This window comes from Pipra filicauda, unplaced genomic scaffold (assembly GCF_003945595.2).
Source record: "Pipra filicauda isolate LSUMZ 115617 unplaced genomic scaffold, ASM394559v2 scaffold15_size4787011_pilon, whole genome shotgun sequence".
NCBI lineage: Eukaryota > Metazoa > Chordata > Aves > Passeriformes > Pipridae > Pipra > Pipra filicauda.
Window position 1 is genome coordinate 545,799 of NW_024104096.1, and position 26,617 is coordinate 572,415.

The window sequence follows — 26,617 nt, forward strand, 5'->3', positions numbered from 1 at the left end:
TTCCAGGGACTGCAAGCAACCAGGAGCACAGGGAACAGGCCAGGCAACTGGCAGGCAACAAGGATGTGGTGAATCAGAAGGGCATGGTGCGGCAGTTTGTGAGGCAGTTCACGCAGGGAAGACGAGCAGTGAGGGCACTGAGGGACTGCAGCACAGGCAATCAGATCAGTTGCTGGTCATTACACTTGCTAAGAGAGCTCATTTGTAGTGTCCATCCAGCAGGGGACCAAGTCCTCTAAACTCACAAAAAAAAGACAGAGCTCCCAAAACCCAATGCAAAACACGTAAAAAAACATGTAGTTGTTCAGGCTATAGGGAGTGCCTAAGTATCTCAGAGTAGCAGACTATAGCAGAGATGGCAGCTGCATCAGATGTGACCAGATGGATGACCTACTCAGTCTAGTAGTAGAATTACGAGATGAAGTAGAAATGCTGAAAAGCATCACGGAATCAGAGAGGGAGATAGACTGGGACCATGCTTTGGCCTCCCCAAAACAGGAACTTCCACTAGACAGAATTAAAGATCAAGGGGATCCTCTATCCATACCCCAGCAAGAAGTAGGTAGCAGCTGTGAAGCAAGAAGTGAATGGAGGGCAGTGCATACTGTTGCCTTAAGGGAGCGCAGAGGAAAAAAGACTTCACCCGCACCCCCTTAAGCATCCCATCCCATTGCCCATCCAGACCAAATGCTTTTCTCTCCCAGACTGGGAAAATACCAACTTTTGCAGCAACATGGGCCCAAAGCCTCACTTGCCAGCCCACTCCATATTCCCCAATTTCCCGGAAAAAAACAGATTATAATTGCTGGCAAAATTTACCCAAAGGAGCTGCTCTTTCATCTCCTGGATGATCTTTCATCATCCAGGGTGCTGGATTTCAATTTCCACCTTTTGGGCACCAAACTGTTGCCTTAAGACAGCATGGAGAAAAAAAGACTCCAAGCCAGTTTAGTGTGTAAGATAAGATAAAGAGAGTAGGTCCTTTAATCAGCCTCCAAGCCAAGGGAACACACATGATATGCACTCCCTCAGACAGTGATTCTGTGATTTTATAATAAGGTCCATCCAATACCTAATCCGTCTACCCCCTGTTCTGCCTCATTCTGCCCCCAGCCATGCCCCTTCAGGAATTGAGTTTGGTATCTTTGGGGCCCCTTCTTCCTCATCTTCATCTTCTTTGCAATACGCACAGTTCTTGGAGTTCCTCCAAAGTTCTGGGCTTGAAGGTTGTTGTGTCTGTGTGATATCTTCTGATCCAGGCCTAGGGTGCTTTCCTACAATTCTACCTTGAAAAGAAGACTAAACATGCTAATGGAATTTAGAGGGTTTTATATGAAACAGGGTAAGTGGGCTGGGTATATGTAACTATTCTGCTACAGGGTAAGGGATATAATATAGTCACATTAAAATCTACATTCACTATACAACTGCTTCTAAAATCTACAAAAGTTAAAAAATCCAAAAAGTTCTGAGGCATCAATACTCAGGGAGGCAAGCAAAATCCTTCTTTGCCACCTCACTTCACCTCACTTCCAGGAGGTACCTGAAAGTTCCCACCTATCCCAAAGGGATATTAACCCATTGAACTTTCTGTTTCTTGGTCCCCCACCATCGAGAAGACCAGAAGAAGAGGACCAAAGGGATACTGTTGGAATCCACGGAATGGTGGTGTCTTTCTACTCAATCTATATCTCTCTCTCTTTCTCTTCCCTCAATGTCTCTTTCCCTATTTCTTTCTATCTCTACCTCACTTTTACTGTTAAATAAAACTCTTACTATTGACTTCAGCATATCGTCTCATTTGCACCTGAATTAGTGCAGAGGCATCTCCCTAATAATCATAACAATCAGATATTAACAGTTCAGGTCAAATAGTGACTACATAGTGATCATATAGGTGCTTGGTGGAAGAGACAGTGATGGAATGAAAATGCTGAACATCCAGGAAAATGAAAGATTTCCAAACAAGTAAAAAAGAGATGAGTTCCGGCCTAGAAAGGACATCAGGGAGTTGTTGAATGGGATGGAAGAAATACTGACCATTGGACAAAAACTCAGTAACTCAGCTCTCCATGGAATGGGACTTGCCTTCACTGGGTTAATGCTGAAGTTTCCCTGTTAAAGAGTATAACAAAATTAACTTCCGTCCTAAGAAAGAGAACTGCCATTGGAGAACACCTTAGAAAATTCTTTTCTGAATTCTACTGGAGGGGCTGGTTTTGATGGCAGGAGAATTAATTTTCTTTGCAGTGGCTGGTACGAGGCTATGTTTTGGATTTGTGTTGAATACAGGGTTGATAATATAGAGATGTTTCTGTTATTGCTGAACAGCACTTATGCAGAGCCAAGTGCTTTAATATGTGGAGGAAGAATGTAGTAAGGAATTATGGGATTTGTAGTTTTCCAGGCTCTCACACATGCCCAATGAAATACTTGATTGTCATTGGTTGAGAGATCATGTGACATGTTTGAACACTGTATTTAAACTGCTGGTTTTTTATTAAAGTTAATTCTGCTCTGGCACTCGATGGTGTCAGCAGCAGGATTTGTGCCTTATTCACCACCTCATTTATACTGCCATGCTGGCAAGGAATTTCAGGGTGCACAGGAGGCTGGGAGGAGACACAGCAGGACAAGGGGCCCCTAACTGACCAAAGGGATATTCCATATGAAATGGTACCATGCTCAGTATATAAAATGGGGGGAGGAAGGAGGAAAGCGGAGGACGTTTGAAGTGATGGCATTTGTCTTCCTAAGTAACCGTTAGAGGTGATGGGACCCTGTTCTCCTGGAGATGGCTGAACACCTGCCTGCCCATGGGAAGCAATGAATTAATTTCTTGTTTTGCTTTGCTTGCGTGAGCAGCATTTGCTTTTCCTATTAAATTTCTTTACCTCAACCTGTGAGTTTTTGAGCTTTTACCCTTCTGATGGTCTCCCCGATTCTGCTGGTAGGGGAGTGAGGAAGTGACCGCACTGGGGCTTGGTTCCTGGCTAGTGATAAACCATGGCACAGGGATAAACAGAATAGAGAAGCTGAAGTGTTCATGAAGAGGAGAGATTCAACAAGTTTTGAAATTTGCCACTGGAAGGAAAATGAAAGAAAAAATCTACTAGCATCATTCTGTTGCTCTTTTATCTTTTCCTTCCTGTTCTATTATTTGTTCTAATAACAAACTCTGTAGATGACAAATAATTTTAAATATTCATGAATTAATTTAATACTTATGTATGTAGGTGACTGATAACATTAACTAGAGTCAGATAAAACTTAGGAAGGCATTGTGCAAGATTTTCTACATGGCTCTCCCAGAGCAATGAAAGGTTGATCTTTAACACTTCTACAATATTCCAAGCATAGGCTCTTTTTGTTTTGTAGATATGAGAAGTATTGCAGTGGTCTTACAAAACGTGAAGATTAAAATAACAGGAATTCACTGACATGTAGATCTGATGCCTGAGGCCAGGCAAGCAAGCTGGTGAATGTTTGAGCATCATTCTCCTTATATGACTGGTCTCTTGTACATGTGGTCCTCATGTACATAGTCAAGGTGAACAGATCTTGAAAAAAATGTGTGTTCGTCTTTCTAGTTCCCAAAAGGTTGGGCAGCTGCAGCTTCTTGCTCCTCAATGAATCTGTGTGCATCCCTCCAGGAGAGCTACCTCCTCAGACCTCCCTCAGAGATGAGATGATAAGGATAAATCAGGGCTTTAACAATCCTCTAGTAACGGCCAAAATTCCTAAACCTCTAGAGACCATTTCTACAACCTGTAAAAGATCATTTCAGTGGAGTTGCTGCACGTCACTGGTAGCACTACCTGTTTCTGCATGAAATGCTGTTTACAAAGGATGATTCAGCTCTGGACAAAGTACAGAGGACTATCAAGATTATCTAGTCTTCCTCCTGCTTATATCTACACGGAACTACCAGAAGGTCTCTTAACATGCTGCAGAAACCCATCCATAAAAATCCTGTGCAATGTTAGGAACCTCTAATGGGTGACAGAGAAGCAGGAATCTGAGACCGGTATTATCCAATTATCAATTTAATCTCTTCAATAGGAATCATTAGAGTCTTGACTCAGCTACAAAGACATATTATGGATAGGAGAATCAGGTGATTGGTAACGTGAGGGGAAAAGGATAAAAGAGGAGAGATAGTGTAAAAGACAGACATATTAAAACTAGAATAATTTTACATTCAATGAGACTCTATCTGCCTCATACTTGGCAGCTATTTATATATTTCCCTGTATTTCTTGAATTTATTAATGATTGAGAAAGAAACCAAGGAAATATAGTATACAGTGTTGTGCAGACTCCATAGCCAAGTTAATCTCACTGCAGTACCACTAAAATAAAGACAACAAGCCCTGAGCCATGGCCAATCACAGACTGAACACCTGTCTCTCATTTATTCTGAGTTTACAACTGAAAACAAAGTCTTGACTTTTAAAGCTGAAAATTCTGTAACTTGTTCCAGTAGCTCATAACAATACTTTCCCATTCTAACCAACTCAACAGCAGCAGAGCTAAGAAAAATGAAAGCAACCTGAAAAGACCAATGTAATGAACCTCTTGCTCTTAGGTATCTACCCTTCCTGGCTTCTGAACTCAATACCAGGGGAGAACATGAAAGCAACAAAACTGTTGTGCTGCTTTCATCTACCCCCAAACAAATAGCGATAAAACCAAAATATAACAGAAATATTTACTTTTGGCAGACCAATGCAGCTTTCTCATCCTGAAGTATCACAGTCCCACAAAGCATCTTTTCCTGATAGCAATACTCTCCCTCTGCCCCTCTGAGATTCCTAAATAAATCATTGTAATGAGATGTAGTCATTTCTCACTTTGGTAGGAGCCTGACTTTCCCTAGATGAATGCTGAAAGCTTTCCTGAGGAGAAGTGAGGAGGTTCAGGGTGGATCAGAGCCTGGATTTCTAGCTCTGCAGGAAAGTCTAACACTCTAAAGCAGAGTCAAACTTAAGCGCTGAAAAGAAAAATATTCCAGGGGATGAACAATCAAAGGAAAAAAGTAAATAAACAAAAGTGCCCAGACCAAACCCAATCCCATCAGCGTGGTACTTCAGCACAAAGCCATGAGACATCCCAGGCTGCTCAGAGATCTGGTAACCTGCTCTCAGGCTCTCTACCATACAAGTGCAAGTGGGTGCTTGGCAGTACCAGCAGCCAAGGCCCTTGCAAGCCTCTCACATCTGCAGCAGTAAACCTGGAAGCACTGGGAGCCCTGACGTGAGCTGGGTCTCCCAGGGCTGCCAAGCAAGCTGTTGGGGAGGTGGGTGAGCTGGCAGCAACTCTGCTGGGTTTCTGTCAGAAAATATGAGAAAAACAGCATGTTTCCAAAGAACATTTAGATTTCATCAAAGCAGTGTTTTCCGGCACAATAACTTTTCCAGTGTGAAATTTTTGTCTCTTCATTTGTTAGTGTCATCGTGCTTGTTTTTTGGGGATTTACCATCCCTGCTCTGTAACTGACCAGCCTTGCCTTTTATTTGTCTTCAGCCTCATACTGATGTGAGGCACAGTCTGCACAAGGGACAGTGAGGATGCACCCAATTCTGCACGCTGTTCCAAAGGAAGGATGCTTCCTTCTCTTCCTCCTTGCCTTACAAGTCACTCTTCTCAAGCACCATATTTAAACCCTAAATTAGCCTGTGCCTATCAGCACCCAACAAAAGGCCAATAGAGTAAAAAATTAACGTCCGCTTATTCCTAAAATAATTTTGCAATTATTCATAAGTATTGCTCAACACATACTTAGTGCTCTAACAGTGGTGTTCACTGCCACAGGATTGACCAGAGGCATGCTAACCATTCTCAGTCTTAGCAAAGGATACTAAATAAAGAAAAAAATTGAAAAACTCAGACAAAACTATTAGTGTGGAGTTTGCCAGGAAGAGAAAAATATTGTTGTGTAGAAATTGCAGTTGTAGTAACATAAGGAAATATATTTCCTGAAATAAAGAGCATTCATATAAGAAGTGATAGCTCTCCATTACTCTCATATTGACTTACATAAAGACATCATTCATCTGTAGCATTCTATGCTACAGGATATTATTGTGGCAAATATTGATTTCTAAAGGATTATTTCTATGCAGATAATTATTAGAATAAAATTACAAGGGATACCAGTATTCATGTTTATGACAAACTGACTGCCTGCTGAGGAAGTGAATACAATTCAATTTTTAATAGGAAAAAACCCCAACCACCAGCTTCCCAGCTTGGGAAGTAAGACATTCTGATTGCTGTAACTCTGGCTCTGACACTGACTACTTCCACAGCCTTGAGCAGGGCACTTCAATTCTCTCTGTCAATCATTTCATTAACTACCAATTGATTACTATCAGTTATTAAATACCTCTTTTGACACTTTGAGTGATTGATTCTGTTAATGTTTTTAAAGTGCTTTGCTAATGAAACCCAAACACATAAAAATCTACTGTGTTATAACAATATTAGAAGTTTTATTTTCTTCAAAAGTGCTGAACACTATTGTGACAATGAAATCACTTTTTTCGTTTTTTTGGTATTTTTTTTTGTTGTTTTTTTTTTTTTTTTTTTTTTTTTTTTTTTTTTTTTTTTTTTTTTTGAAGGGTAACACAATGGTTATCTATAATGCAGTTTTCAAGTTTCCTGTTTCCCCAGCTTTTGCAAAGAGATAACTACTTCTATAGGAACTCTTGTGATAAGAATACAATAAATATTTGGCTCCCAAAATTAATGCTCTGACAGAAACTGATACAGATGTAGTTATATCACAAAGACGTTGCTTCAGAAAAAAAAAATTGTTTGGAAGTACACACGAACTTTACAGCACAGGCACATTTTTGCCCAGTGAAGCTTTTGGTAGAGTATCCAAACATTATCACCTTGCAAACCTAGTATTTTTTCTCTGTTTTCTATTTAACAATAGGATCCCCTCCAAAACTGCCACCCTTTGAAGGAGTCTCAGCAACGAGCACAAGAAGAAATCAAAAGCACAGGTACTCAGGTAAAAAGCTGGTTGCAATTTGTTTTTATTCAGAGCTCCCTCACTGATTTGTTCGCAGTTTTTCCTCGGTATTATATTACTTTTCTGGACTGTTTCATCACAGAACAAATGTTGAGTTTATCTCTCGGGCAAGATCATCCAGTTATAGATGATCTAGTTATTGAATGTCCTTGACGAAGAACAATCTTGTTAATAGTTTTCCTCCTCAAAGACAAGTAACTTGAAATCCGTCTTGTATCTGGATCTCAGCTACACATAAGTGTCCTCATCTGGAGCACCCCTTCCTTAGACTGATGATGCTTGTTCTGTTTTGAAGTCAAATGTCTCACAAAAGACTTACTCAGCTAGTGAAATTTATTTGCCATAAAAACAGTTATAAAGAAGTTTTATCTGAATGACTATCATCTTTCTTTCTAATAAACCTTAAAGTTGCCATTTGTGCAGTTTTCCTTGAACACTGTCATCTATTACATTTTGACTGAAGTAGAAACATAGGTAAAAAACATTTCCTACAGATCCACATATGCAGGGAAAATGATGTAAATATATCTCCTCTGAGTCATCATCTGACCTGGGAGACTTGTGCACATAGTTCAAGGTTTGTGAAAACTCTGGTGAACACTACATGTTTCTAAACATAAAGAGGAAAAATACTCCGTACTTTGCCCAAGAACCCCAGGATATCTGAAGGCAGTTCTGGACGTTGGGAAGTTGATGATGTCTCCACACTTACACATGTACTATCTCGATATGATTCTGGAATTGTTCCCCAGCATTTTTAGAGGGATTAAAACACAAATTCCCAGCATGACCATAAGCACATAAGTTGGGCACTTGATCCAAGGAGTCTTTGTCAAGAACTTTCACTGTGTTCTTTTGTAGGGTATATCTTATGAAGATATAATGGATGATCTTGTTATTAATCAGAAGTTAGATTAGATAGAGGTCATATTTTGAACTAATAACAATCTTATTTCATTGTTATAGGGTTGGGACATATTTTCAACAAAAACTCTAAGCGGTATTATTTGTAACGTGTGGTTATGCATTCTACATTTAGAATTGTGGCTTTATAAAGTTTTGGGAAGCTCTAATGTTTGGCTTCAATGAGTCTTGTGAACAGTTCACCTCCTGTCTTATATAGTGCATCATGAGTGGGGAAAAGAGGTAGGAGATGTGATCTGAAGACAAGACATCTTTGCATTTGAGAATGTGACTTACAGTCATTGTCACAATGTCAAGAGGAGGTCCTGGCACACAGCAGAGATAACAAAAAAAATCCTCTGTATAAAAAGAGTATCATATGCTTCACAATGCATGAAGCTCTGCAGAGAGACAGATGGAGGTCAAATGCAATAGCCGAATAGAGGAAATAATAAGAAAAAGTTATAATAAAAAGTTGCAAGCTACTAACACTGCTGAATGGTTTGCAGTTCAGCTTTCTGGGATTACAGGCACACTGGTATATGAAACTCAGTTTAGAAAGAAGAGAAATTCCAGCTTAAAAAAAATTTTCTGAATAAAAGAGAGGGTGTCAACAAATAAGCTGTTGGCTCTTCAATCTAAAATAAAATTAGATCTATAGAAAAAAGTTCGTTTCCTTCCCAACTATACCCATGACCTTGAACGTAGGGATGTCAAATACCTTAGATGTTATGTTAATTTTATGTATGACTGTACATTCTCATAAGCATACAACATTAAGACAATAGGTATAAATATAACCCAGCTCTAAATACTTCCCCTTCTAATGAGATTACTACTATGTTTTATTCCAAGATGAGTTCTGAAAGAGATGTTCTTTTACAAAACAATGATTAAGATACTGTTCTATATAAGTAGCTGGATTGTGGTAAATAAACCTTTTTCTGAGTCAGTATCTATTACATTTTGGGTGTGATTTACAAATGCAGCACTTTACCTTTCAAAATGCTTCTCAGTAATGGTTAACTAAATCATGCTACTTGCTATTGCTACTGCTGTCATGATGTCATAATGATGATGTCATCAATATATCATACCACAGCCACTGAACAAATGATTGACTGATATGAAGTCAGACTCTAATGTTCAGTGTGTTACTGCTACAGGCCTTCAGGTATGCTGTCTCTGTGATAAACATCTTTCATGTCTCCATGAAATGTAAGTATAAAATATAACTATTCCCACTCTAACTACTGTGGTAACATCTAATACTATAATTAGAATAAATGATGAGCATTTTAGAATACAGTTCAATAAGCAATTTAAACCAAACTGAGACTGCATCAAAAGAAGAAACTTTACCTTTGGCCCTGTTTCTGGCTGAACTATCACCCTTTCATAACCCATTCCCTTTGCTGGTACATGGGTTTCTGTTATGCCCACTTGCTGAACTAGGTCAGTGAATTATTCTATGTGAAAGCAATACAAAAAATGAATAACAGTTCCACCATCTGCTGCTGCTGTTATTGCTGTTATTATTATTATTACTATTAAATATGCTATAATAATATTATACCCCTAATAAAATTTAACAACAGCAAATGCCACCAAGTTAATTCATGTATTTCCACCATCCAGTTCACTATAAGACTGTAAAATATTTGTGAAAGAGCCAACACAGTACAGAGGTGGAAATCAGGAGCAATGGGAGGACAGAATTGCCTTTTTTTGGCTGGTTGTAAGTGACAACTTAAAGTGGCTCAGAAGTTTCATCAAACTGTAGTCTCCACATCCCATAAATACATGACTATTTTTTCAGAAATAAATTCTGACCACATAGTTCAGTAACTAATTTCAGCAGAAATAAAAAACTGTGTGTATGTCTGGCTAACAGAATTTTGACATCACCATTCAGTAATTATCAAGTGATTATTTTATTCTCATTCTGGGAACTGTAAATAAGGAATTTATTGACAGATTCTGTTTTTCGTTTGGCAAGAAAATACAGAGAGGAATATATGCAGGTGTTCATGAAATTATGAGTGTTAAGATGAAACAGAAGTATAATTCAAGATTACTTAATATAGCTTTGCCAAATTGAGTCAGTTTGGACCTGGCTCCCTGCCAAGTCCCCGAAAATCCACACCAAAAGCCCCTTCCCCTTATAGGAAGGAAAGGAAAGAGGGGGAAAAGGAACCAAAAGACCCAAAATAAACTGAACTAAAGCAGTATATATTTAAACTTATATACAATTGCAAAAAAACTATTTACATATAAGAAAAAAGAAAACCCCAACACCCCAAAAGCAAAACAGAAAAACCGATATACACAGATATACACAGCATACAGAGAGGTAGCAAACAAAAGAATCTTAATACTTTCCTTAAGAAAGCAAAACCGTGCCACCACCACCACCTCCCAAGGCCTACACTTTGACACCAGCAGCTCAACGTGGTTACCTTTTCTCTCCAACCCCAACGGAAGAGGTCTGACCTCTCACTTCCTTCCCCTTTTGCTTACATAAAGAAATAGAATGGATTACTGGACACTTCCCTAGTTTTGACCTGATTGCCAGTAAGGCCTATATCAAACCATTACACAAATAAATTCAACAAACAAATATAATTTAATATTGCCACTAAAATGTACTGGAAAGCCAAGTTATTTTTCTTTTCTGAGAGCCTATTATTTGCCCTTTTAAAGGTTTTAAGTGAGTGAGCAAACCACTGTGAGTTGCTGAATTTTGATTATATCTGCTAATAAAAATCTTCATGATATAATCTTTGTGATTAGACTAAATATTTTTTACAATACCCTTCTGTTCATGTTTGATAATTCAATTTCTAATTTCTAATTTTGATCTGAACTAGGACTAGTAGATAGAAAACTTTTTCTATTTGGCAATACAAAAAGTAATATAACCGAGCATTTTCAATGAGTTGCTCTTTTTAAAATTTTTTAATTTTTTTTTTTTTGGTAACTTTAGGCAGGTGTTAAGGCTATCTGAACTCTCTCTAGGTCAATGTGCACACTAGCTACTATTATAAAAGGTATTTTGTAAATGACATCTTACTTTAAAAAAACCTGTGATCTCAGTAGCCTGATGATTATAAAATACTTATCAGGACTTTTAATTGCAGAAGCAAGAGAGAGCATGTTAACAGTGCCTATTGTGCCATAATCAATAGACTAATTAAACAAATCCGGAACATTTAATATGACTACATGACCATGAGCTATATAACTTTACTTTGAGATTTCAATCACAAGACTGACAGCTAGAAAAAAAAAATTGCTTTATTTACAAAATACCTACTTGAGAAAGAGGTCACTGAGACACAAGAAACTTGAAATGTCAGGATACCTTTACAGTCGCTTTTGTATATATATTTTTATTATACAAAAGAATAATTTTTGCCTTATTACATCCAGATCATATTAATCACCTGAACCAGTTCCATTATGTCTTCCCTTCTGTATTTCAAACAACTTAGCAATACAGAACAGATTTATGAATCTTGAGACGAGTACAGTAAAAAGGGAGGGAAAAAAGCAAACAACCTAAAATGGAAAGATCTCAGTGTATTCGTATACAAACAAAATTAGAATTTGCTGTTCTGAAAAAGAAATGCTTGATAAACACCATGATTTAAGAACATATCATTGTACTCAGAGTAGGAGGTGAAGACAAGAGACAATTTATTCTGCAGCTGGTTTAGAAATAAACACAACCATGGAAGATAAGGAGTGAAAGAGGGATAAATCCTTCTGTAGCAAACTTGATGGACAGACAGGCTGCCATTAACAATGCTGTTGCTTTTGTAAGTACAGAGTGATGTGGAGATACCCTTGCATTTATACTGTAGACATGGTCCTTAAAGATTTTACACCTCCAATTCCTTAGAATTATCAGCTATCTCCAGCCTGTCACTCATCCTGGCAATCTTAGATTTCTAGCTTGCAGGCCGGGCAGATTATTGACAAAGCAATCCAGGGTGATATAATACACCCTGACAAACAACAGTGAGGGGGATTGTGTTTACCACTTTCACTGCACCAATTCAGCTAAATTAAATCTTAACACCAAGAGTAAACTTTCTCTTGATAAGCATTCACTCCCCTTGCACTATTGTTTTGTGGTGCTACACTCACTCTAAGAAGAGTAGAAATGCATCTCGATCCATCTAATTTAACCTGCTTTCCCCTAATACAAGTGAAAAGGTTTCTCATACAACACCAGGATAGCCAGCAGTTAGCAAAAAATACTGGCATATATTGAAATCAAAGCTTCAGCTTAAATGATAAAAATAGCCAGGAATATTTCAAATTTAGGTTTGTTTCTCTGTTCTCACCCTATCTACATTTACTGTGACTGTAGCACACACAGTATGAAGATCACATACTGCTGAGAGATATAAGCACTGATGTAAACATGCAAAATAAAATTGCCTCTGAGAAGACTGTTCCCCCCTCCCCCATGATTTTGCACAAAGGCATGTTTTAATTTTCAGGTTATGCAGTCAGTGGATAGAAAAAAGAAGTGTTTAAGCTACTGACAGACCCTTAGTAGTAGGGATGACTCTATATACTTCTGAACTACTAAACTGATTGCTTTGACCAGTTTCATAAAAAGGATTATTTTATGCATTCAGGATGACAAAATCACTGATTTAACACCCAGTGCTTCAGCTGTAACTCATGCAAAGACGTGGAAGAAAACATCACATTTGCTTACTTATCAATATTGATTAATCTCTTCTGTGTCAATTTTATCAGACACAGCAATGCTAATCCAGAAAAGATTTATGTGCCAGGAGTTCAGTCATTTGCATGAGATGAAGTTAATTGTAAAACAGAAGTTAAAATCCAAATCCCAACAGTCTTCAATGGAAGAAAGTGTTAGACAGTGGATTGCTATTTCTTCTGAATACTGAAAATATGCCCCTAATCTTATATAGAGGTAGAAGTTCCTTGACTTTGGAAGTGCTCTGACCAAACTTAGATTCAGGTTCATCTTTACCTCAGAATTTGCAAATTCAGGACAACCAGCTGAATCACACACCTTTTCAGATGTTTTAACCCTGTTAATTGGGAATTGTGCCAAAAAAAAGAGGGAATGCCTGATAACTAAATATACACTCAATTTGTGTGGTGTGGAAAATGCTTTAATAGATCTCCAGCACTTAGTTTTAATAGGATATATGTGTTAAACATTATAGCAGCTGTGCACATGGGACCTAGGCAATTTCATCTTCAATCAGCTGTTCGTTAGCTGGACCTTGATGGCCAAGAATGAGATTTCTAACCCTTCTCTTTTACAGAACTCCATTAGATAGCTTATGTGCTTTTACACTTATTCAAAACTTTATCATGAAGTTCCTCTTCTGAAGAACAAGTATTTTTAGTAAAACAGCAGCAAAATTGCTCAAAAAATATTATTTTTTTTAGGAAGAAACACAGAGAAGAAGCATGAAAATTGATTTTCTTCAGTCTTCTGATAATTAAGACTCTTCTGCCTAATACAGGAAGAAAAAGAAATATGTCATCTGAAGAATAACTCCCCAGGTACAAACCTTAGCTAGGTGCAGGATGAGAGACTGGAAGGTATCTCATTAATTTGCATCTTCTGACATATAAGAACAAGCTATTCCACTCATGGATTATATTTGCAGGAAAAGTGGAATGAACTTAAGTAAAGACCTCACCTGTGGAGTCTCACAAATCAGCCAGGAGGCTTTGAAAACTCTCTCCAGAATTATTGGTCACACGTCATAATATGAATTAAATAGTCAGAGAATATAGGATTCATGAACAAGTCGCAGTGTGCCATGATTGCTAAAGAATTACCATTTGATGAATCCTTTATAATCTGATGTTAGCTGTAGCAGTCCTGCGCATTTGTCTCAAAAAAAATTACACAGCTTTAAAATGTAATTTCAATATATAATATTGAATATATAAGACATGCACAGTTTGGAAATGGATAATTTCTACATTTTGTTTATGTTCTATATAGTAAAGGTAAAGGAGCATTAATGTGATATCACAGCAGTAGGAGCAAAAAGTAGTATCCTGTGCTACACTAAAATAGGAATTTTAAAAAATACTTAATGATATCCATATTATGGAAAGCTGGAACAGATTTAAGACTTTACAAGTTCTGCCACCTCAAGAGCAGCATCTACAATAGGCTTTTACCTCTGAAGAAGCTGCAGATACAAAGGGCAAATATTCTAAGATGATGGAAAATCCTGAAAATTACACCAAAGGAAATATAACCTTGACTATAGTATGGATGCTAAAAGAAAGCAAAACTGCCTGAATTATAATAATGATAATTTATTACTTTTAATTATTTATAAGGAGTCCCCAAAAATCTTTCTATTAAGATTCCTCGGTATAAATCTCTCTGATATACTGTCATGCTACTTCATCTCTGCTGCCAACTGTGCTGGAACACATAAAGCCCCTCGTTAGTTCACGCCTACGCTTACAAGGATTGCTTTAACAAAGGGATCTAGTGTGTGCTAATGACTCTTAGAATTAAGATATGACTGTGGCAAAACAAAAAATACCTTTGTCTTATTAAAATGATTTGGTAACACAGTGCAGAGCTGCTTTGTATTTGCTTTTCTCCACACACATTACACACACATTTAGTTCAGGCAGAAAATAGGGAATGCACTATGGAGAAGCACATAATGAAGTCAGATGGAAAATCTTGTATTGTTTCACATATGAATTCAATTCACCCTTTCCTGCATGTGAGACAATATACACAGAATAAAACACTGTTTTTACTTCACTGGCAATGAAGATGCTTTCTCTTCAGCTGGTGCTTTTAATCTTCATCTGAAATATTGTATATAGGCTTACTGGAGATGGCCATGAAATCAGTTTTTATTTACCCCTTTAACTTTGACTTTTCATCTGATGCTCACTGAGCACCTCTGCTCAAAATCCTTTTGCTAATTTTGTCAGGTACTTCACATCTAGCAAAGTGTAAAAAAAAAAATGTTAGATGTAAGGTTGTCACCTTTTCTATTACTGCTCAAAACTCCTGGGGGGGGGGGTCTGCAGATTTTACAAGGAAAAGGGCGGGGGAAGGGTTCTAAAATTCTGGAAGAGAATACTGGTCTTGTAGTTAAAAACTAGGAGAACTGGAGTTCACCTGTCACAAGCAGGTACTTTGGTTCAAAACTATTCCCTAGAGCCATGCTTTGCTATTGAGCATAAGTCAGAACAATGTGTCAAGACTTGGAGCACAGCTCTTCAATGTCTAACAAAACTATTAGAGAAAGAGCTAAAAAAAATTTGGTTGTCAGCATAATTTGAGTTTAAAATGATTTTAAAGGAATGTTTAATTCCTAATTAGCCTATTCAGTGCATTATAACGTACATTTATATCCAGCAGTGAAGGAACCCAGGGTAATCTTTTTATGTAGCATACCTTGTATGCTATGTAACTGCCCATAGAAAACAACAAGGATTGATAGATTAGCTATGACCTTTAACATATATAGGTCACATTAGAGAAAGTGCTACATAAAAGAATTATATTAAAAAAAAATTGAGCTGCACTTCACCAAAAGGGACCCTTTTCTCTAAATCTAACCCTGATAAAATATGTTTTTCCTCTGCCTGTGAGGGGAAAAAATCAAGGTGTTAAGCTTACAAACCTCATTTTGGCTCTTTTACAGTGTTTGTTTTAGTATTGTCTAGGTGACTTATCTTGTTGAATACATGTTTTGTTTTGCAACTGGTTTGTTATGGTCCAAGTAACTATGCTACATGCCAATGTCATACAGAAGGAATGGCGTTCTGGTCCGTGGTCCACGGTCCACCATGGCACTCAAATCACATCATCTTTCTCCTCTCTCCATGGTGGCAACATTGCCCAAAATTCTTAAGGAAAAGCATCACAGTGTTCAATAGTGAAAATAAGAAGATGAATACTGTAAGTTACAGCATGAGTGTTAATTACCACAACATCCCTAATATTTGTGAATGGTTTATATGCTTCTGCTGCAGGAAGCTATAAGAGCAAAGGAAAGTATATATCAAGTCCTATCATCTCAGAACTGGGAAATGCTATTCAGGTCAAGGGCTGGATGTCACTGCCCATGATTTTCACAGCAGTGTTGCCCTGACTCTGAGCTTCTACCAATTATAGGCATTTTAAGGACCTTTCTGAACTTTTCCAACTAGACACTTTGCAAGGAGACTTAACTGTGAGAGAGAGTCTGAACCAGTTTAAATTGAGACAGTAACAGTGAACTTAAGTAGAGGTGAGTACAAATGAAATGCTTTGTAAGTGCTGGTTCTGACAATTCTGGGTACTGTCAAATTTTACAGGTGATTGGCATTCACATCCAAGATATAAGCAAGAATTGGCACTGCTGTAGATATTTTTAATAGCACAATTGACTTTTAATTTAAACTAAAATAAAATCTCTGACTTCATATAAAATATACTACTGTCATAGAAAACAAATATGCATATAAAAAAATGAACCACACTAATTTTCAGACCCTATAACATTTATTTTGAGAGAGACTAATTCTTGAAAGAAAAGAGATTTGCCTATCACCCTATCAAAAGCAAAATGTGAGTTAGTGTATTTAAAAACAAGCTGCAAATATTCTAATTGTAAGATTGGATGCAAGGGGGGAATGAGATAATTTATCAAAAAATATTATCCTCTACATTGTAATTTTTATATGAAAGATTAGGTAACAGTAAATAAACCAAGGATTTAAAAGCAGCTTTGTTCTAAAGAATAGTGGAAAGGTAGGAAAAGGCAGGGTGCATAGGAAAAGAGCCAGCAATCATATCATCCGCCAATCACAATGATGTTACTTGATGAATCCATAAATTTGCAAGTGAAAATTGTACAGCTTTTTCTTGAATTTCACAGCTGTGCATTTGCAGCTTAAAAATATGTAACTTTTTTTTTTTTTTTAAACTGTGCACAAGTGTTTGTGGTTGTCAGCTACATGTTCAGTTACTGCAGGGAAAAAAATCAGAGTGGCAAAGCCCACGTCAAGAGAGTCTCATCTGGTTGCTGAGGTGAAGATCACAGCCCAGCTGATTAAGTTGTCTGTTAAACGATGGAGCAATAGTATTTTGACTATTAAATGATGTAAACTGATCAAAGCAGTTCAAGACAAACCTTTATGGCACAGACTAACATACCTTTCTCAATGAGCAGAGAAGTTTTGCACTCACAAAATGTGAACTCTGCATCATAACAGAATTGACTCTTTGCTTAACTGAAAAAAAGAAAAGTCCTGAAGGATTTATTCTGAAACACAACTATCCTTTCTCTATAATAAAAATAAAAACAAAACTAAAGACCACCCCCCCAAAACAAACAAACAAAAAAGCAACAAAACAAAAAACACCAAAACAAACATCCCCCCAAAACAAAACTAAACAAAAAATCCCAGAAATAGAGACCTCATCAATTCAGAGAGAGATAAAAAACCTGATACAACATCCTCAATAGAGGATGAGGATGCTTTTATATCTCTTTGAACAAAAGTAAAACTGTTTCTTAGATATTTGCAAAATTTTTCTTTTCATTTCTTTGCTCTGAACCATTAACAAAAATAAACACAAGAGCATGGGACAGCAGTTTTTGCAAGACTGGTATTTATAGAAAAAATTTGCTTTTCTCCCTTCAAAGTGTTATCTTTTATTCTTTGTTTGTAAATATGTTTGAGTTCCGATTTCTGAAAGGTCTCCGCAGTGTAAGTGGCTTATGAAGATAGAGAGTATTCAGGACTTTATGTGATATTTTTAGAGCTTTGAAGTACACAGACAAAATGCTGCAGAATACGTTTATGTATATACAGAGTGGTCCTAAAAATTCACATAAAGAAAATGCATCACATACTCAATTACTGTATTAAGTATTGTAAGGTTAAATAATTCAACTGAAGTCTGAGATCTAACAAATCTTGTTTGGTACAAGAAGAGAAGAAGATAGTAGAAATAAATGGATTTAATCTAGTCTTGTGTTTCCTTGATCAGCCATATCAGTAGGTGTGTGTCTGAGTTTAGGTTACCTCTGGTATGTACCTGTGCACTTGGAAGCGTGTTTGGAGCTGTGAAAATATTTACCAACAGATAAAACCTCCAGAAAGAAAAAATATTAATATGTTGCAACAGCTCTAATATCTTGGTCAGGCATATACCAGATACATACACACTCATATTGTAACTTTACCTGCACACATTAAGACTCATAGGCCAGATGAAATTCCTTCAGTCCAAGAATGATTGAAAGCTGTTTTTGAACTGATCACTCAAAAAATACTGTACCTACTAAAATACTATTTAGTTGTTTTTATAAGTACGTTTTCAGCACCGTCTTCAAGACACCAGCAAAAAGCACATATTTCTTTCCTCCACATAGGCTGTAATAAAACCAAAATGATCGAATCTACTAAAATTTACTAAATCTACTAAAATTTGGATAAAACAGAAATACAATAAAGACATGTTCAAAGACATCTATAGTTCATTTTCTAACACAACAAGGCCAGAGATTTCATTTGGTGTTATTCACATTCAACATTACATGTCTCCCAGCATATCTGTCATGCCTATGGGCTGACCTTCCGATCTGAACAACCAAAAGGAACTTGGGATCTTGATGTAAAGTTTACAGCTACCAGCACTGACGCAAGGCCTTTCTCCTCACAAATGAGTTAGACACAATCATTAAGGACAAATAGAAGGAAGGTGTCTAAGATTAAGTATTTCCATAATAGGTCTGAATAATTTTTGAAATGAGGTCCTAACTGCCATCCCCATTCACCTAACATCTCAAAATGTCAAAGGTATCTCTGTGGGAAGAGCTCATAATTCTGGAATGTTACACCATTAACTAGAAGCTCAAACAAACTGCAAACTGGGAAATTGTATGAAAAACAATGAAAGGTACCAAGGTCTAGTAGACGTTAACAGAATACCAATAGAAGCCTACTTCTGGCCAACTGGGTCATAGTGAAATGGATTGGAAGTAGAAAGGTGTTTAAAATAATAGGAGATAAAGTTGAGTATCTTTCTAATTGGTACAAAGCTAAAGAAAAAATTTATGAGACTATCACTAGTGTTTAATCACAGTGGCAAAATTTACTCACTTTGTTAATCAGTCTCATATTTGACCAAATTTATAGCCTGTCCCAAGTAGTTAATTGATGCTTCCTATTTTAATTTTTTAAAAAAGGGGCCTGCTTCATATCATAACAATTCCCTACTTCATTCTTAGCTGCTGTAATACAGGTTCAAAAACATACAAAGCCATTTTTCATAGGTTTATGGCTTATCTGGCACAAGACTACATTTCGTACTGAAATGCAAAATGGGTCACGGTGTTTTGTTTATCTATATTTTTCCTTTGATAGAAAAATTAAATCTCTACATGAGGAGCCCTTCCCACAATATATCCTGGAACTGATCTGCATCAAACTCTGGATGTTTGCTACAGAAATCTGAGCTTAATAGTGTAGGAACATTTTCTGTACTTGAATTCTATTCTTGACAATAACAGGCAATCTCTCACTATTCAAAGGCAGTTCTGTACTTTCTCAGTCTGACAACTGTTGTCCTTGTTGGGGCAGTACTCTCAAGATAAATTATGAATGCAACGTGAAAGCTGTAAAATTTGTTGTATCTTCTATTATCTCCATGTTAAAGGCCACAAAAGCTCTTCAGTGAAGTCAGCCATTAAGAAATGACAGGTATTGCTATCAGCCTTTTTTATAGCCTATTACCTGCAATGACAGCAGCTGCTACACTACCACTGTACAGCCTATCACATTATTTGCAGCTAAAGCCAGCTACTGTATCATTTTGGCTCATTTTCTTGACAGTGCCATCATAAATCCATGCAGCTGCAGGGTAACTGTCGGCTGCCTCGATTATCTTCATAGCCTGAATGAATCTTGAAATGTGTGTAACAGGCAATGACTGTTACGGATCAGGCACAAGGGCCATTCTCTATCCATTCTGTCACATCTGTGAAGCAATGCCTACCACAAAGAGAGTTCCTAAACTACTGTCATATAATCAAGTAAAGTACGTGAACTTTGAGAAATTTCATAGTTCTGTGCTGAAGCTTGCGTGGCCTCAAGTCACTTCCCCAAAGAGTGGTTTTAAAAACCTTGTCTTTAGATGTCCTAGTGGAAGACTTTCAGAGTGGTATTATTATTATTATTATTACTATTGTAATTATGTGTTTATGTATTTATTTTAAACAGATGTCTCTGACTGATACACAGACGAACCTGAACATCCTTGCAAAATAAAAACAGATCAGCTTTAATTTGCATCCTTGGAAGGATTGAAGGAGTTGAGTGAAAAGGCTTCTCAGCAACAGTAGTCTGAAAGAATTTAATATACACATCTTAATGATTTTTAATAGTATATTTGCTGTATTTCTACTAGTTTGTGAGTACTTCCACTGTGCTCAACACTCCAGGCTGAAGAATAAGGGTACTGAGCTGCAGTTCTGGGGGAGATGGGGGTAAGGTGGGGTGGGGTAAGATGGGCAGTGCAAGGTGAAGCTGGGTGAGGTCAGGGGCATTGATAAGGCACCAAATAATGCTGAGAGATCCTTGGTTTGGATTATATGTAAAAGTGAATTTTATGGTGTCCCTGTTATCCTTGTACATCTCTCTCCAGCAAGAGAGTACAATAAATCGGTCCAGACTCAGCCTACCCAGCCTTAGGCTACAAGTGAAAAACCTAGAATAGGAGTTTCATTGACCTCAGTCTCCTATGTAGTCGACATATAAAAATAAAAAGTTCCAAATTAAATTCGCCTAAGTGTTGAATGTTTCAGCCCTTGGGTTGCAGAGACAACTTAAAACTTTTACCATTTAATTTCAGTGCCCCAAATAGGCATTTAGAATTAACTGAGATGGATCTGAGATGCTTTGTACCCCTGATAAGCTCTGATTTAGAAAATCCTAAATGTTTACCTGGTTATGAAAATTACAGATTTTTAAAAAAATTAAAAAATCCCTGGAATAAAATATTTTTATTCCTCTTGCTGCGTGACTTTTATTACATATTACTAATATGTTTTAAAATTACCGAAAAAATATGTTTTTTTTTTTCTGCTGGGCCTTCATAAATCCTACATCACATGTGTCTTACATACTTATATTAAGATTGCATAAAAGGTAACTTTTATAATCAGTATGGTATGTAGCCTACTAGTGTTGAGTCAGTTTAAATTTCAGTGAAGTAAATACAAAAATTTTCCATTATCATTAGAGTTTTAGAAAGGTCCCAGTTTTCCATCTTTAGAAAGGAAAATCAACTTCTGATTAATCAAATAATTTAAATAGTTGTGCTAGTTCAGAGATGAACTTTTGAACTTTTTGTAATAATTTCATTTGGATTATTCACATGCTTAGAGCTATCTACATGTTCCGTGACTCAGAATTTACTGCATTGCCTTGTATAATATTGTGATAGCCAGAGAGAAATGTGGTCTCTACAATGCAGATTTCCATGCCTCTATGAAAAACTGAGTTTTAGAAAGTTCATTCCAATGTGGCCTTAAAGTACCTTTTAATATGTAACCTGCCTCAGCTAAGTTTTTAAGGACATGAAGAGTATTTTGATGCATTAACTTAATTTTAAATCAGTAAGTTAATGGACCACAGCCAAGCCTAGGGACAGACTTAGACAAATACATCTGAAATTAAACAGGTGCTCTTTCCACTTAAAGAGAAGACAACTTGTGTTTGGATCTATGTAATAAACAGGTCTATTACAATTCCGCTTTATATATTACTTGCAACCTTTTAGTTTGGTTTCCTTCTAAAGGTTCAGTGGTATAAACAGGTTCCAACAGGTTTGTCATTTCAGTGGCATGTACCCCTCACTTTTATTAAAGTAAGTACTTTTATTTAAGTATTTTATTAAACTCACTGATTTCACTGGACTTAGATTAAGTTTGTATTTGGGCTAAAATTTTTTATATAATTTGATTTAAGATTTACTATAATATCTGAGTAGAATTTTCCCCAAAATTAAATCAGTACTGTGGATGAAGGAAAGACCATAGGAAATGGTAGGACCCACTTCCTGTAGTTGCTCCTTTGCTCCCATTAGTGGCCTTTCAGAATATAAATTGAACACAAATTAGTAATAGAATAATTTACTATTCAACATGAATAATAAATGAGAAGGATGACTTACTCTACATCTATTTCTGCTTAAATAGGGTTTTACTTCTGGCCAGACTGTCCTAATTTCATTTTAATTAAAGAAAATATTATATTGGTGTATAGAGCACTACTGTAGTTTAGCTCTTCCGATACATATTAAAACAGAAAGAAAAATCTAGCTAGAATAAGCAAATGTTTTGGCAACAAGTTTTAGAAGGACTTTCCAAAACATCTCAAATACTCTAAATAGCACAGTTTCAGAATGCATAGCCAGGAGACATTCATGGAAACTCTGTGTGTGGAATAAGAGTGTGGACATACATATTATCACATTTTTTTTTATGGTTGTTCTTAATATCGATTGAAAATAGAATTTTACAGACAAATCTAAAGTTACTCTGTTCTTGCAGCTGGAGTTGTTATTACAAATGTTTCATTACATTTTTTTGAACTCCAATACCGTTTTGTAAATAAAAACTTAGTTTCAACAATCAAATATTATGCTATTTCAATGCTTTATTAAAATTAATATAAGAAGTCTGTTTACAGGACAGCATGCTGACTTGAATATCATCATTTGACCTGCATGAAGAATAGCAGTGATAAATAGTGTCTAACTAAAGTTGTGACAGATTCTGAGCCATTGCCTTTAAGGTGGAATTCAGTAATGGGATATAAAATTAGAATATCTAAATGAAAGCATTCCACAGATGGACCCCTACTTTAACCTATAGGAAGAACAGTTCTTATAAAGTAAAATTTATTAATAAAAACTGGCAAAAACTCACAGAGGTAAAAGACCCTCTTGCTTTTTCTTGAAGCAATAGTACCAGTGTGGTTATAGTGGCTTGGAACCAACACCCAGGGAAATCAGCCATTTTCTGCAAAACCTCTGTTTCCCTGTATGAGAAGTAATCTGTTGATCACAGGAAGAATAAGGCTGAAAGAAGCCACACGTACAGGTAAACAGTTTACAAACCCAAATACAAGAAGATATACAAAACCCAGAAATAGATCACAGGACCTATCCCCATATTCATAGAAGACTAGAATGACCCAGATTTGTATATAAATATGTGTGTAAAAAATAAAATATTAAATTTATTTATACACTATATATATTTTACATGGACCAACTAGAAATATTACTAGAATGTATTTAAATTTGGATCTCAACTTTACTAACATTTCATACAGATAATTAAAAAGTCAAATTGCCCATTTACTTGTTATCCAGTCTGTCGCCTGCTAGTAGGTCTCATTTCACTTCCTGACAGAGACATTTTAATTTACCTAACATACAGGAATTCTGGCTTCAAATCTGTAAACACATTGGTTATATTTCAATTTCTATGACTCATTACATTAATCAAAATTAGATAAAGCATGAGAAATCTGTCCCTCCTCTTCTACATACTACAAATTAGGTGAGTCGGTTCTGGACACTGAATATTGTTTGTTTTTGTTGTTTTTTGTTTTTTTTTTTTTTTTTTTTTTTTTTTTTAATGTTGCAGCTCTGCCATCCAATATTTAATATATCTGGAGAACAGTTCCTTTTAGTTCTCTCATTTTCTTAACCTAAGAACTCAGCACTCTCTGGTCATCTGCTAAGTAGAAATTCAGTGGAACTTGTTTTCCACTTAAACCACTGTTCTTTGCCTGTTTGGTTATTGTACTTGAATGGGAAAAAAACCCAACTGAAAAAACAGCATGTAAAAGATTCCACTGAAAACCATTTTAATACTACTTTAAAAAATAGATAATAGTTATGGTTTCAGAAAGTTGTGCTTGAACTAGCAGGTCCAAGGGATCAGATTCTGATGACAAACGTAGTACGTTTCTGTCTTTGAAGCACAGTCTAACTTGTGAGCCCACACATCCTTTCTCAGACAGAGAGTGCTACAATGAGCACGTCTTGGACTAAAGCAGTAAGAAGCAATGTAAATTTAAGATGACAGAGAGTTCCCCTGGTCCTGGTATATTGATGGTACTTTAACCATGGCTGATTCCAGTGGAGCATAGAGATCTGGCCAGAGGGCTGTTGCTTTGGCACCTCTCAACATGATGGTTCTAGAGGTCAGTCAGTCATGGCTAGGCTTCACGAATGAAGATTTGGGAAAGGCTCTCTCCACATTTGTTACAAGCGCACTGGTGGCTAATAAGGCCAATGCGAGATAGACACGTCTGATTGCAAAAGGCACAACAGAAAGACTCCTTAGTTCTAGAGGTAGAATCATAGAAAAAAGCTCTGTGGCCATTATGAGTTTGCCCAACAGTTCCTATTTCCCTTAATAATTTAAATTTACCAACAATATAATGCCTTAACACATTTTTATTGCCAATATCTCAAAAAAGGAGTATTTTCCACAAATTTTTTTGTGTAATTTGAATTATTTTCCAGTTCACTATAGAAAATTCTACTGAGCTCTCTGGCACAGCGTTAACATACTGTTTGATGTTGTTGCATATTACTTACTGGTCAGAAATTTGTGGACAATTTTTCATCCATAAACCTCACAAAACCCTCTCCTAACAATTTTTTACTGGAAATGCAAAGTAGATAAAATAAATTGTCTTGTATGGAGAAGTTTCCATATGAATGTTTAGGGATGCATATCTTGATCTCAATACTTGGATCCAAGCTTTTAATGTGCAAGGTGCTGAACATTAAATTTGTGTTCAAAGTGCTCTTATGACCACAGGTGATTAAATGAGACAGGAAGTAATTCAACCACATCCCTTGAAGCTGTACTTGCCCATGAACACACTTATTTCATGTCAAATGGTGGTGTGGTGAGGTAAGATAATTACAGATTGGTATATGTAATACACTTGCTATATGTTTACGTAATAGGCTTCCACTTACTGAAAGCTGTAAGGGACAACTTTTTCCATTCTTTTTTGCTGGATGCAGGTAAAGATAATTAAATATGAAGTAAAGGATCCAGCTGTGGTATTGCTAGTGAGAAAAAGGCATACGTGGCTAGTTACTCCATATGTCATTTAAGAGAAAATTAAACAAAAATAGTTAAATAATATTCATATTTAGGGGGTTTTTAAATTAGTTGGTTATTTACTTTAAATAATCATACCTTATTCAAAGACTTGCCACCATTTTAAAAATATATCTGATCCTTTTTTTTTCCTTTTCTTTTCACAAACTACTTGTAATCAAACTGAGATCATGTCTCAAATTCCAAGGTATGGTAAAGCAAAAGTCAGTTTTCTTTTTGTTTGCTTGTTTGTTTTGTTTTCTTTTGTTTAATAATTTCAGTCCTCTTTTGAAGGTTTTGGGTCAAGACCTGTCATTATACTCACTCAGATTGCATCCAAAACAATATCACATGGTTTATATGACTAATTCAGGTTTAATTTGTACTTTCAGGTGGTGAGTAATAGATGAATTGTTTGTTCCATATGCACACGGTCACACAGAATTTAAAGTCACTGAATGATGACTTAATTGACTCTGGAAGTTCTGAAGAAAAAAGAAAAAAAAATATATTGTTGTATATTAATAGAGGCAAGGTTTTTTTCTCTTATTTAGTTTATAGTTATTATTTTTAGTGGAAGTTTTCATAAGAAACAGCATTTCCAAACTTCTAGTCTGAATGTGAATTTTTTTGTCAACGGAATTTATTAATAGGATTCAGACAGTTTTAATCCGTGGAAAGAAAAGAAAAACACATGCAAAAATAAAATTTCCTACTGCTTCTGGCAAGTGGATTTTAATTTGCATGAGGCTTTTTGTTTGTTTTATTTTTTTTCTCTTTAACACTAATTTCCATTTTACTTGGATAAGTGAATGAAGATTAGATGTTTAATCTTGGGCTTACGGTCAGTTCAGCCTAGACAAACACCTGGAAGTATCTTTTTTATGTGATTTAGGCCCTGAATAAGATTTAGGGGGCTTGTTTTTCAGGAGAAAGAATAGATGCTTAGAGTGATGTAAACTTTGTATTTCCTCTGAGATACTAATGATTTATAGCACTCAGTGACTATGTGGAAGTCTTTCGCAGGATGAAATAACTGAATTATTTTCGGTGATGATATTTTAAGATTATATGAGCTATATCACAAAAAGACCTCTTCATTATTACTACTTCTCATTTCCTCCCCACAGAGCCATGAGGAAAATTAGCTTTTACATAGTTTTACAAGCTTTTATCCAGCTGACAGACTGCCACTTCTTTTGTATGTTTTGAATTGTTGACTCCCATAAACTAGGTCTTTAATGATGACCATCAGTGCTGCGGTCCTCTGTTTGGCTCCATTGAAACACATTATTTATTTCTGTGTAGTATACAAATGCATAGAGAATTATCTTTGTCACTTTCATCTGTTGTCATCACTATTTATTACCTTTCCAGTCTTTCTGTCATCAGTAAAGCCTGTTGTTAATATGTTTGTATTTTCATGTGTTCATCATCAATGCAATATTAAACAACATTGGGCTAATAACTAGTATCTGAGCTCCAA